Source organism: Scyliorhinus torazame, chromosome 5 (assembly GCF_047496885.1).
Source record: "Scyliorhinus torazame isolate Kashiwa2021f chromosome 5, sScyTor2.1, whole genome shotgun sequence".
NCBI lineage: Eukaryota > Metazoa > Chordata > Chondrichthyes > Carcharhiniformes > Scyliorhinidae > Scyliorhinus > Scyliorhinus torazame.
In genome coordinates this window covers 124,592,465-124,606,873 of record NC_092711.1, presented here as the reverse complement: position 1 = coordinate 124,606,873, position 14,409 = coordinate 124,592,465, and the positions used below count along the sequence as shown (strand labels likewise).

The following is a 14,409-nucleotide window of genomic DNA, read 5'->3' as shown; positions in this document are numbered from 1 at the left end:
TGTGAGTCGATTAATGTAAGGGTCTGTATACCCTGCTTGATGCGGCCGAATGTCCTCTGGGCGATCACGGAGACCGTTGCGCCAGTATCCAACTCCATCTCAAGCGGGTGGCCATTGACCCGTACTGTCACCTTAATGGGGGCCACACGGGGAGCTGCCACACAATGCAGCTGCAGGCAGTCGTCCTCCGTCTCCACGTCCTCAGTAGTCACCGCAGGTTCATCCACATGGAAGGTACGGCCTCTGGGCTGGTCCCAGTTTCGGTCAGAACGCCCCCAGGACCGCCGTCCGCGATGGGGTCGGCGCCTACAAGTCTGACACGGACATGGCTCCTCATCCATTGGCTCTGGAGAAGGTTCCCTTCGGGGAGGAATGTCTGACGGCCACTGGCGTCGGTCCGGACGTTGCCTCGCCCAAGGTACCGCAGGAGTACGAGGGGACGTTTTCGGACAGAAGGGGTTGCGCCCCAAGGCATGCACTACCATTCCCTGTAGCTCCTGTACTCCTCGCTCTGCACTCTCTCGGGACAATACTATTTGAATGGCCTGTTGAAAAGTCAATGTTGGCTCCGCTAACAACTTTCTCTGGGTGGCCGCATTGTTAATACCGCAAACCAAACGGTCGCGTAACATTTCTGACAAGGTCTCACCATAGTCACAGTACTCCGCAATCCTGCGTAGCCTGGATAGAAAATCGGCAAGGGATTCTCCAGGGGTCCTCTCAGCGGTATTAAACCGGTAACGCTGGACTATCGTGGACGGGGTTGGGTTAAAATGTTGCCCCACTATATTCACAAGTTCATCAAACGTTTTGGTGTCCGGCGCAACTGGGTACGTAAGGCTCCTAATCACCCCAAACGTATGCGGGCCACAGGCGGTGAGCAATATGACACCTGGCGCTCGTTTTCGGTGATATTGTTTGCCCGGAAATAGTAATGCATCCGTTGTGTGTACTGGTTCCAGCTTTCCAGCGCAGCATCAAAAACATCCAAACGTCCGTACAGAGGCATGGTATAATAGAAAACAACTTCCAACCTGTGTCCAACAAAAATTCAGGGAGGTGGCTTCAGCAGTGTAGACGGCTATTCACTTTAACCTTCGTCGCCAGTTTTGTAAGGGCCACGAAGAATCCAGCACGAGTTTTAAGGATACAAAGTAATAACATTTATTTACTATAACATATATGCATAAAAGTCGCAGTAACTTCCCTTGCTACATACTCCTTCCTGCTGGTTCCTGAACTGGCCAGCTTATTTATACTAGGAGTTTACTAGTGGTTTCTCCACCCCCCTCATTGGGGAAGTTCATACTCCCACAGGATTGTGGGATAGTCATTAGTCCCCAGCCAATGGTAAGTAGGCAGATTATAACACTATCATTACAGGATAGAAATTCAGAACAGTTAATTCCGGTTTCTACGGAACATTTTTGTCTCTTCTTTCCCCAAAGCTGTGAATACCCGTCCCACAAACTCTCCCTGCTGCCTAAGGCTGAAATCCAAATAAAGTCTGTTTCCTTTTACCAAAGTTATATAATTAGAGGTAAGAATATGCTTTACAAGTCACTTCATTCATGACTTGGGCAGCATGGTAGCATTGTGGATAGCACAATTGCTTCACAGCTCCAGGGTCCGAGGTTCAATTCCCGGCATGGGTCACGGTCTGTGCGGAGTCTGCACATTCTCCCCGTGTGTGCCTGTGTTTCCTCCGGATGCTCCGGTTTCCTCCCACAGTCCAAAGATGTGCAGGTTAGGTGAATTGGCCATGATAAATTACCCATAGGTGTCCAAAATTGTCTTTCGTACTGGGTGGGGTTACTGGGTTATGGGGATAGGGTGGAGGTGTGGACCTTGGATAGGGTGCTCTTTCCAAGAGCCGGTGCAGACTTGATGGGCCGAATGGCCTCCTTCTGCACTGTAAATTCTATTAAATTGTGACAGACATTAATCTGAATCACCCTGACTGAGCAGACAGAATAACAGATGTGAACCTGGTGTCCAGAACTGACTGTGGAGATTTGATGAACAATCAGGAAGGTCATTTCTCCAAATCTTCCAGGGTTTCCTTTGTTCTACCTCTCCCTCTCGAACTAAGTTTTACCGGATATCAGACTCAGGGTCCATTCTGGTTCTCTTGCTGCTGACGAAATAACTTCAATCAAATATGGAGAAGACTGAATCCACTGTTCGGTCCCTGCTCCAATCTCCATTCCTGACATACCGACTCCATCCCTCTTCCTGGCAACAGTCTGAGACTTAGCCAGTCTCTTTGTAAATTTGATTTCATACTGATCCAATATGAGCTTCTGACCTCATGGAATTTACAATGCAGAAGGAGGCCATTCGGCCCATCTAATCGGCACTGGCTCTTGGAAAAAGCACCCTAACTAAGCCCACACCTCCACCTATCCCCGTAACCCCACCTAACGTTTTTAGATACGAAGGCAATTTACCATCGTCACCTCCCGATTCGACAATTCCATTACACACCTGGCTGCTCTCCCACATTCTAACTCTGTAAACTTAAAGCCATCCAAAAGTCTGCTACTCATGTCTTAATTCACAGCAAGTTCCTTTCCCCTATGATCCCTGTGCTCCAAACTTGCATTCGCTCCCAGTCAATTCACACCCGTATTTTCAAATCCCTCCATGGCCTCGTCTCTCCCTGTGTCTGTATCTCCTCCAGCCCCACAACCCCCTGAGATATCTGCACAGCTCTGATCCTGGACTCTTGTACACTCCCGATTCTAATTCCTCCACCATGGTTTTAAGTTCCCTCGGCCCCAAGCACTGAATTCCCTCCCGAAACCTCCCCGTCTCCACCTCACTCACCTCCTTTAAGACTCTTTAAAACTCACCTCATTGACCAAGTTTTTGGTCACCTGGCCTAATATCTCCTTTTGTGTCTGGGTGTCTCACTTTGTTTTATAATGTTCCTGTGAAGTTGACAGGGATGATTTATGATGTTAAAGGTGTTATATAAATAGAAGTTGTTGTTGTTGACTGTAACCCTGACCTCCTGTTTTACAATATCCCATTGGTTTCACAACAAACTCTATCTCTGATGTTTTGCCCGCTGCGGGTTTGCAGCCTCTATAAAGACGGCGGCCGTTAACTCAGGCCTGTCACCGGGAGCAGGCCGCAGCTGTCCCCCCGCTCGATGCAAACCCGGGCCCGGAAACTTCTTATTGCGGTCTGGAGCCTCCACCGGGTTTCAGTGAAACCTCCCGGCCGCGTCCAGCATCGGCACTGCGCATGCTCCAGCCCACAATACCCAGAGAATGATTGACGGCGGCTCTGGACCAATAGGGAGAGAGGGGTGGGCCTGGTGGACCGAGTGGTTGCAGTGGGTCCTCCAACCAATCGGAGTGAATGAGGGCGGGGCTGAGCCCGGTCTCCCACGTGAGCTGAAGCATGCGCAGCACCGATGACAACTTAGGATTCAGGCGGTCGGGTGGAAATCCTTAGCCGGTCAAATTCGGTGGGTGAGTCATAAGGGAGGGATGGAACCAGCGGATGGGTCGGGAGGCTTCATAAACACTCCGTACAGGCGAAGCCCCGAATACGAAGCTAGGATACAGCAGCTGAACCGGCGAAAGCTGCTCGGGCTTTTCCCCGAGACAGGCCCGGGTAGCCGGGTGCATGCGGAGCGAGCGAGAGCCCCGGCTTTGCTCCGCCTCCCATTCAGTCTGATTGGCTGGAGGACCAAAGCTCTTCTTCCGTCATCCAGCTCCGCCCCCTCTTCCTATTGGTCCGAACCCGCTGTCAATCAGTCCCCGGGCATTGTGAGGTGGAGCAAACCCTTCACAATCATTGTCAGCTCCCTGGTTTGTAGCTGCGGAGCTTCTCCCTCCCGGCAACAGGCCCAGGTTAACGGGTCCCATCCTGCTTCAGACACTGGAGGATGGTTCACATCAGAGGAAGGGAGGAAATAAATAAATATTTGCACTCAAATCAATGAGGACTCTGATCTCTGGCAAGGAAGGAAACCCTGGCAGGTGGGTGGGGAGGATTCACAAATACCCTCTGGAGGCCCCAAACCCCCAATAAGACCCATTGATTTTATTGTCAGTCTGCAGACAGGAGCTGGAGAACTGAACCCAGGCAGTGCAGAGCGATGGAGAAAACTGGGAGTGGAGGAAAGAGATGGTGAGATGGGTTTGGATTTCAGCCCAGGGAGGAGGGAGAGTGTGTGGGACTGGGATTGACAGCTTTGGGGGAACAAGAGAGGGAAAAATGTTCCAGAGAAATTAGAATTGCCTGTTCAGAATTTCTATCCTGGACTGACAGTGATGGCTTTTGTAAACTCCTTTTACAGGGGGTTAGAATTGTAGAATTTGCACACAAACTGAACCCAACAGAAAGGTTTGCGAATTCTATCCTGCATTGACAATGATGACTTTTGTAACATGAGAGATTACAGCTCTCAGGAAAGATTAATTGGAGTGGGGCCTTTTTTCTATCGACAACAACAAATTAAGCAGTGACCTGCTGTAAATCTTTTAAATTATCAGTTTGGAGAGGGGCGATGTGAGAGAGTGACCATCAATAAACAAGTCATAAATACAAGATAGTTACGAATGAATCCAAGGGGACAATACAGACAAAATAATTTATCACAGGTTCAGAATGTGCAACTCATTAGCATGGAAAGGAGTTGAGGAAAGTGCTGAGATGTTTTCAAAAGGAAACGGGACAAGCACATGAGAGAAAATGGAATCGAAAATCAGCTGAAAGGCTGTGATTTGATAGGTGTGAGAGTCAGAGATGTGTGCCGAATATGGACAGCAGCAGAACGTGTGACAGAATGGCTTGTTTGTGTCTCATATATTCACAGTATTTCAATGTAATCTCCATTTACAGAATATTTGCAGATGCAAACATCATGTCGAGATCTGACAGAGTCACTTGATTCATCAGGACCGGCCTTTCAACGTGGAAGGAGAAATGTTTGTCTGTTTTGTCTTTCGGAAAAAAATTCAAAAATCACTGTGATTGGAAAAGCAGCGAGACACAGACATCTCAGTAATTTTCCACAGTTAGTTGGAACTGAGTTTTAGTCAATCACACAGCATGAAATTAAATTGCAGCATTTACATCAGGGAGACATCGTACTCCGGCTTCAACTGATGCTCCAAGTTGGAGAGAAATAAGGACATTCGCACCATAGGAATCAAGAAGCAGCAATTGGACATTCAGCCCCGTGAGCCTGTTCCACCATTTAATAACATCACGGCTGATCTGATAGTGACGTCAAATCTGCATCCTACCTACACCTGATAACCTGTCAATAACTATGAAGAAACCGTGGAAATGTGGGGACTGTGGGAAAGGATTCAATTCCCCGTCTGAATTGGAAACTCATCGACGTATTCACACTGGGGAAAGGCCATTCACCTGCTCCGTGTGTGGGAAGGGATTCACTCGGTCATCAATCCTCCTGAGACACCAACTTGTTCATACGGATCAGAGACCGTTTAAATGTGCTGACTGTGAGAAGAGCTTTAAAAGCAGAAATGAATTACTGACACATCAACGCACTCACACTGGGGAGAGGCCATTCACTTGCTCCGTGTGTGGGAAGGGATTCACTCTGTCATCCCACCTCCTGACACACCAACTTGTTCATACTGATCAGAGACCGTTTAAATGTGCTGACTGTGAGAAGAGCTTTAAAAGCAGAATGGATTTACTGAGACACCAACGCACTCACACTGGGGAGAGGCCATTCACCTGCTCCATGTGTGGGAAGGGATTCACTCAGTCATCCCACCTCCTGGCACACCAACTTGTTCATACTGATCAGAGACCTTTTAAATGTTCTGACTGTGAGAAGAGCTTTAAAAGGAAAAGCAATTTGCTGAAACACCAACGCACTCACACTGGGGAGAGAGGCAATTCACCTGCTCCGTGTATGAGAAGCGATTCACATGTTCATCCCAGCTTCTGCAACACCAACGAGTTCACACTGGACAGAGACCGTACACTTGACCCGTGTGTGACAAGAAATTCACTCGGTCATCCCACCTGACTTCAAACCAACTTGTCCACATTGATCAGAAACCTTTTAACTGTTCTGACTGTGAAAAGAGATTTAAAAGAAAACCAAGTCTGCGGAAACACCAGCGAGTTCACACTGAAACAGAATCATAGCATTTACAGTGCAGAAGGAGGGCATTCGGCCCATCGAGTGCACCGGCCCTTGCAAAGAGCACCTTACTTAAGCCCATACCTCCAACCGAACCCATGACCCCACCTCACCTTTTTGGACACTGAGGGCAATTTAGCATGGCCAATCCACCTAATCTGCACATTTTTGGACTGTGGAGGGAAACCGGAGCACCCGGAGCAAACCCACGCAGACACTGGGGGCAACGCGCAGACTCCGCACAGCCAGCGAGCCAAGCCGGGAATCAAACCTGGGACCCTAGAGCTGTGAAGCAACAGTGTTACCCACTGTGCTACTGTGTCACCCACATGTGGAAGCGGTACTGGGGAGAGGCTGTTTAACTGCTCCGTATGTGGGAGGAGATTCACTCAGTCAAACAACCTGCACAGACATCAGCAGGTTCATAGGCAACAGCAGGGTTTGGATTCAGCTGTTGTTGCTGCTGTTAGTCACTTCCAGGACTGAATGATGCCTGGACGTCTGTTTCCAGTGGGGCTCCACAGTTTTCCGGTATATATCAATGATTTAGACTTAACTGTATGCACCAGGATTACACAAAAGTTGCTGATGTGTTTTAGACGATGAGGGAGGAAGCCATGGACTGGGTCAGGGGGACAGAAAAATGGTAAATGGAACTTTAGATAATGAGAGGTTAGGAACACATTTCAGTTAACTCCCGATTTAAAATAAGGTCACTTCAGGAGAATGGAAAAAACTGATTGGTGGGGAAGCTACAAATAATCCTTTAAAAATTTTTTTTTAAAATTCAGAATACCCAATTATTATTATTATTTTTTCCAATTCAGGGGCAATTTAGCCTGGCAAATCCACCTAACCTGCACATGTTTGGGTTGTGGGGGTGAAACCCATGCAGACATGGGGAGAATGTGCAAACTCCACACGGACAGTGACCCAGGGCCGGGATTCAAAGCCAGGTCCTGAGCGCTATAGTCCCACTGCTAACCACTGCTCCACGTGCTGCCCTAGCTACAATTAGTTCTAATAACTTTATTGAACAGTTCTCAAATGGAAAGACACTTGACCACATTAAAACTAAGGCTCTGCAATAGATGTTTGATCTAGCAAGTCATATTTAGGGCAAGATTATAAACAGAGGGCATTCATTTAAAGTGATCATAAAAAGAAGCAATGCTGCGCAAGGCTAGGAGAGTGGGCAAAGAAGTGGCAGATGGAATACAATATGGAAACGTGTGAGGTTATGCACTTTGGAAGGAGAAATGGAGGCATAGACTATTTTCTAAATGGGAAAATGCTGAGGAAATCACAAACACAAAGGGACTTGGGAGTCCTTGTTTATGATTCTCTTCAGGTTAACGTGCAGGCGCACTGTAGCCTCACGGCCTCGAGGTCCCAGGTTCGATCCCGGCTCTGGGTCACTGTCCGTGTGGAGTTTGCACATTCTCCCCGTGTTTGCCTGCGTTTCACCCCCACAACCCAAAGATGTGCAGTGTCGGTGGATTGGCCACGCTAAACTTCCCCTTAATTGGAAAAAATTAATTGGGTACTTCAAATTTTAAAAAAAGTTTAACGTGCAGGTTCAGTCGGCAGTTAGGAAGGCAAGTGCAATGTATTCAGGTCGAGAGGGCTGGAATACAGGACCAGGGATGTACTTCTGAGGCTATATAAGGCTCTGATCAGACCCCATTTGGAGTATTAAGAGCAGTTTTGGGCATCCCTGCCTATTGCCATGGTGGTGAGAAAAGTATCTCGAGCTGATGTTTTTTGTGCGGACACTGGCCCCGGCTCCTCGTACAGTAGCTTTACCCAGCCCACAATCGTGGACCAATCCCAAACTGCTCCAGAACTGCTATCAAGTGTCCCCATTCTACTCAGTCAAACGCTTTCTCGGCGTCCAGTGCCACAACCACCTGTTTCCTTCCCCTCCGCCGGTGCCATAACCACGTTCAATACTCTCTTAACGTTTGAAAAGAGCTGCCTCCCTCACACAAACCCCGTCTGATCTTCACCTATCACCTTCAGGAGGCACTCCTCCTGCCTACCTGCCAGTACCTTCGCTAATACCTTTGCATTCACATTTAAAAGTGATATGGGCCGATACAACCCACACTCCGTCGGATCCTTATCTTTTTAAGCAACAGGGAAACCGATGCCTGCCCCAAGGTTTGTGGTATCACCCCCTTCCCTATCGCCTCCTCAAATATCTCCATCATCAGGGGTGCCAGCTTATCCTGCAGACACACCAGCGAGTTCACACTGGGGAGAAGCCATTCACCTGCTCTGTGTGGGAAGGGATTACACAGAAACATAGAAAATAGGAGCAGGATGAGACCATTTGGCCCTTCGCGCCTGCTCTACCATTCATTATGATCATGGCTTATCATCCAACTTAATAGCTTAATCCCGATTTCCCCTCCATATCCTTTGATTCCCTTCGCCCTAAGTGCTATATCTAACTGTTTCCTGAAAACATACAATGTATTGGCCTCAACTATTTTCTGTGGTAACAAATTCCACAAGCTCACCACTCTCTGATGAAGAAATTACTCATCTCTGTCCTAAATGGTCTACCCCGTATCCTCAGACTACAACCACTCGTTCTGTACACTCCCACCATCGGGAAAATCTTTCCTGCATCTACCCTGTCAAGCCCTGTTAGAATATTATAGGTTTCTATGAGATTCCCCCTCATTCTTCTGAACTCCAGCGAATACAATCCTAACTGATTCAATCTCTCGTACATCAGTCCCACCATCCCAGGAATCAGTCTGGTAAACCTTCGCTGCACTCCCTCTAGAGCAAGAATATCCTTCCTCAGATAAGGAGACCAAAACTGCACACAATATTCCAGGTATGGCCTCGCCAAGGCCCTGTTTGATTAAAGCAAGATATTCCTGCTGCTGTACTCTAATCCGCTCGCAATGAAGGTTCGCATATCATTTGCCTTCTTTACCGCCTGCTGTAGCTGCATGTTTACCTTCAGTGACACGTGTACGAGGATATCCAGGTCTCGTTGCATATTCCCCTCTCCTAATTTATGGCCATTCAGCTAATAGTCTGCCTTGTTTTTGCTGCCAAGGTGGATAACCTCTCATTTCTCCAAATTATACGGTATCTGCCATTCATTTGCCCACTCACTCAACTTGTCCAAATCACACTGAAGGATCTCTGCATCCTCCTCACAGCTCACCCTCCCACGCAACTTGTGTCATCTGCAAATTTGGAAATATTGCATTTTGTTCCCTCTATATAGTTAGGCGACACAGTGGTTAGCACTGCGGTCTCACAGAGCTGAGGACCAGTGTTCAATCCTGGCCCCAGGTCACTGTCTGTGTGGAGACATGTTCGCCAAGTGTCTGCGTGGGTGTCACCCCCATAACTCAAAGATGTTTACCTCTTTTTGCGCGATTCACTCGGTTATGCTGTCTGCAGTCACACCAGGGAGTTCATACTGGGGCTAGGCCGTTCACCTGCCCTCAATGTGTGAAGGGATTTTGTAATTCATCGCACTTCCTGAGACCAACAAGTTCACAACTGATTACAGGGATTGGATTCTGCTGTTATTGTTTCTGTTCTCAATTACATCCAGGACTGCATTTTGTTCATTCTGTTGGTCAATGGGGATGGTCAGAGGGTTTCTTTCTGCTGGACTGGCCGGTCTCATGGCTTCGTCTCCAATGGTCTGATTCTCTCTGAGCCTTCTTGCGAATATCTGGTTTCACATTTCACAAGGATCAAAGAGTGAAAGGGTGTTTGGAGGTTAGAAGATGTTTCATTCCCATTTCTGTTTGGAAACCCCCAAAATCATGCCACATTGCATTGAAGTTGGGCTGTGGTGGTTACATGGTTCTTTTGCATAATTTATCTTGGTGCTTCTCACAGAAGAAAATTATTAGGGTATGAGGGGCAAGTTATCTGAGGTGCACTGGGTAACTACATTAAATAGGATGGTGGGAGACAGGTAATTACTAATATTTAAGGAATTATTACAGATTTACACGGGGATCGGTTAGCTCAGTTGGCTGGATGGCTGGTTCGTGCTGAGTGACGCCAACAGCACAGGTTAAATTCCCATACCGGCTGAGGTTCGCCATGATCTGTGTCAGTATTTATGCTCCACATCCTCCACCCACCCCTCTATATCTCCCCCCCCCCCCCCCCCCCCCCATCAGCATCTCCTTCTATTCCTTCTTCCCTCATGCATGTATCTAGCTTTACATTCAATGGATTCATGCTGTTCACCTCTACCACTCGCTGTGGTCGTGAGTTCCACATTCTCACCACTCGCTGGGTAAAGAGGTGTCTATTGAAATTCCTATTGGATTATTGAATCCCTTCATAATCTGAAAGATTCCATCAGGTCACCCATCAGTCTTCTCTTTTCCAGAAAAAAGCAGTCCCAGCCTTTCCTGAGTGTTAAATGCTCTCAGTTCTGTATATTATGAATCTTTGTTGCACCTTATCCAGTGCCTCTATTTCCTTTTTCTAAATGGAGATCATCAATGATGACAGAGCTCCCAGTGTAGTCGAACCATCGTTTTGAACAAGTTGAACATTTCCTCCGTGCGTTTCAATTCTATCCCTCTAGAATGGAACCCTATGTATGGGCTCCACACTTTAGGAAAGATGTCAAGTACTTAGAGATGGTGTAGAGGACATTTACAAGAATGGCACCAGAGATGAGGGACTCCAGTTAGTTGGAGTGACTGGAGCAGCTGAATTTCTCTCCTGAGATCACAGCATCTGGAGGGTGGGGAATGAGGCCATTCAGCCCTTTGGGACCGTGTCGGCTCCCTGTGGAGGAAGCCAGTCTGTCCATTTACGTTCTGTCCCCGAATCCCTGTGGGTTTATTTCTCTCAGTGCCCGTCCAATTTCCTATTGAAATGCTTCCGTCATCTCTGCATCTCCTACCCTCATAGGCTGTAGGTTCCAGGTTGTTACCACTCCCTTTACATGTACACAAGGCTGCTGGAGCACAGAGGAGTCTGGTTGGACCATTTTCCCCATGCCAGCTCTTTGTACAGCAACCCATTTAATCCCATAGTTCAACTATTTTGTTTTCTTTTTCAGAATGTACGAAACTTACTTTTGGAAGTTATAGTCCAATGAGATTCTGGCACCATTTATGGACAGTGCATTCCAAATCACAACAACTCGCCGTGTTTTACAACAAATAATTGTGCATATATATGGTGTGTCTGGAATTTCACAGAATATTCAAAATGATATCAGTGGCGTGGTTACTACACAAAATTAAGACTCCACCTTTATCAATAAATTGGTGAGGCCACCAAGTGTAATATATCCTCGTTTGGGGACTATTAGAACAATTAAACATTTCTATAAAACCTCTCACTCCCACTGGACCCCCTAAAGTGTTTTAAAGCCAATGGAATATTTTTGAAATATATTCACTGTTGTAATGTAGGAAGCTGTAAGTACGCATGTGTGCTCACATTTAGTTTTAAAATTGTTATTTTCATTATATAAAATTTTTTTTAGAGTACCCAATTCAGTTTTTCCAATTAAGGAACAATTTAGCGTGGCCAATCCACCTACCCTGCATATCATTGGCTTGTGGGGGTGAGACCAACAAAACCACGGGAAGAATGTGCAAACTCCACACGGCAGTGACCCAGCGTGGGGATCGAACCTAGGACCTCGGCGCCGTGAGGCATTAGTGCTAACCATTGCACTACCTTGCAGCCCGTAAATTGTTATTTTCATAGTGTATTCACTGGCCTTAGTAATAAGGTCAAGGAAGCTCTTTTATACCTCGAACATGTGCCTTTCTGCAGCCATTTCACCTTCTGTACCTTTTCTATATTAACTATATTGATTTCATTGCAAAAAACAATAATTAAATTCAAGTTTATTCAGTAGTGAACATTGATTTTGATTAGTGAATTGGTGTATTAGGTAATTATATTGCAAAGACTAGATCTTTATTTTAAAAAATAACACGATCAACCAAAATGTTTCCAGAAACTGCAGAGCTATCAGAATTTGTTTGAAAAAATAAATTACTCGATAATTTCGAGAAGTTACGAGATGTGGTGATAAGCCTGGAATTAATATTACATGTACTCAGCAGTGTGACCTCTCACCCGTAGTTGGCGTCAGGCATCAGTCCGGTGACATCCGACAACCAGCAGAAGGTTGTCAGGCATACACGAGGCCAGACGCACATAAGGGTAGTTCCAGGCGTTCTAATGTAACTTTGTGATAACTTAGTCTGTATAGCATTCTGATCGTTACCTTACCACGTGTACATTAATAAATCATTGTTCTGGCTAATTCACCAGTTCTGTAGAATCATTGCAAGATAAGATCACAGAACACAACACGAGACACCATATTCTGCCAAGAATATGTGGGCTAGGCATTGGAGTAATGGCATTGTTACTGGGTGAATAATCCAGAGACCCAGGTTAATGCTCTGGGGATTTGGGATCGAATCTGCTTGTGTCCAAAAAGATGAGGAGGGGTTATTGGGTTACGGGGATAGGGTGGAAGTGAGGGCTTAAGCGGGTCGGTACAGACTCGATGGGCCAAATGGCCTCCTTCTGCACTGTATGTTCTATGTTCTATATGACAGATGCTGAAATTGAATAAAAGTCTTGAATGAAAAGTCTAATGATAACACTCTTGATTGTTGTGAAAACTCATCTGGTTCACTAATGTCCTTCAAGAAATCTGCTCTCCTTACGTGGCCTGACCTACACGTGACTCCAGATCCACAACAATGTTGTGGTTGATTTATAAGTGCCCTCTGAAATAGCCTCACAAGACACGCAGTTCAAGGGCAATTGGAATGAGCAGTAAATGCTGGCCCAGCCAGTGACGCCCACCTCCCGTGAATGAATAATTTTTTAGAAGACTCTTTTCAATTTGAAGACGAGTAAGAAACTGTCTCTTTGATTGGATTTGATTTATTGTCACGTGTACCGAGGTACAGTGAAAAGTATTGTTCTGCGTACAGTCCAGACAGATTGTTCCAGACATGAAAAAACAAAGTGCGGATCTTAGCAGTTTGCTCAGTTCAGAAAAGAATTTAATGGCTTTGTAGACGTAGATTAAGATTTTAATTACTATCCGAAACATATCTGGACAGCTCATACAGACAGACACAAACGATACTGTAACTGAATTAGAGGAAATGGCAGAGATTTAACTGAACCACATTTTTGAAAGATTCAGCCTTAATGGTGGAGTAACAGGAAAAGCCACCCAGGGAGATGAGGAAATTCAGGTTCAGTGCGGATTTGCTGTCAGCCCTCCTTTCTTATGCATGAACGGTATTTAGGCTGCAGAATATTTCGCACCAAAACACAGAGGGGTCAAATCTAAGCAACACATAATTCTCAATTCACTTCCATTTAACTATATTTGATTTTGTTCAAAAGCTGTCTGAGGTCAAACTGAACAAAGATTCATGGGATGAGTATTACCCAGTGCCACGCTTTTCTTTATCAGTCATGTTTGCAATTCAATGGTGTATGTTTCAGAGTGAAGACTTGAGACCGATTCAAGTCAAAATGAAGTCATCTATAACAAATAAATATACTGACATTCAACATGGAATAACAAATCATATTGAGTAAAATTGGTGGAAATTTTCTGTAGGAAGATAAAAATGATGTATTAATGATTGAACAGAAAACAATGTTCCGTTAGATATTTGCTGAACACATGCTAAAGTTCAATACAAGTCCTATATCTTATGGTCTTACAAGTTGAGATATCTGTTTTAAAGGAACAGCTGTCTTCATGCAATAAGTGACCTGGCCTCTCAGCTGAACCATTGAAAGCTGCAGCAAGACTGTGCAGTTGAACGTTGCACAGGGCCATTGGGTACTGTGCTGCCAGCTGTTTCTGTAGTGTAGCAGTCATCACATTCGCCTAACGTGCGAAAGGTGCCTGGTTCAAAACTTGCAGAAGCATTAAATGCTTCTCTTTTTTTTCTTGTAAAAAATTTTTTTGAGGGGGCAATTTAGTGTAGCCAACCCACCTAACTTGCATATCTTTGGGTTGTGGGGATGAAACCCATGCAGACACGGGGAGAATGTGTAAACTCCGCATGGACAGTGACCCAGAGCCGGGATTTGAACCCAGGTCCTCAGCACCATAGACTGCAATGCTAACCACTGTGCCACGTGCTGCCTTAACTGCTTCCCATTTATGATGTGGCGATGCCGGCGTTGGACTGGGGTGGGCACAGTAAGAAGTCTTACAACACCAGCTTAAAGTCCAACAGGATTGT

General features: G+C 46.0%; 1 protein-coding gene across 3 annotated transcripts in view; it reads left to right on the top strand.

The window, feature by feature from the left end:
* Positions 1-10,306, top strand: part of LOC140421804 (uncharacterized) — a 314,633-nt gene extending 304,327 nt beyond the window's left edge. Inside the window, exons 1-2 of one of the 3 annotated variants that reach the window (XR_011947099.1) lie at positions 3,415-3,478; positions 4,861-10,306. The gene's annotated coding sequence lies outside the window, so the exon portion shown is untranslated. Of the gene's footprint in view, positions 1-3,414; positions 3,483-4,860 lie in introns of those variants that run through there. The other 2 variants (XR_011947101.1, XR_011947100.1) reach the window with 2 other exon arrangements.
* Positions 10,307-14,409: the final 4,103 nt, after the last annotated feature.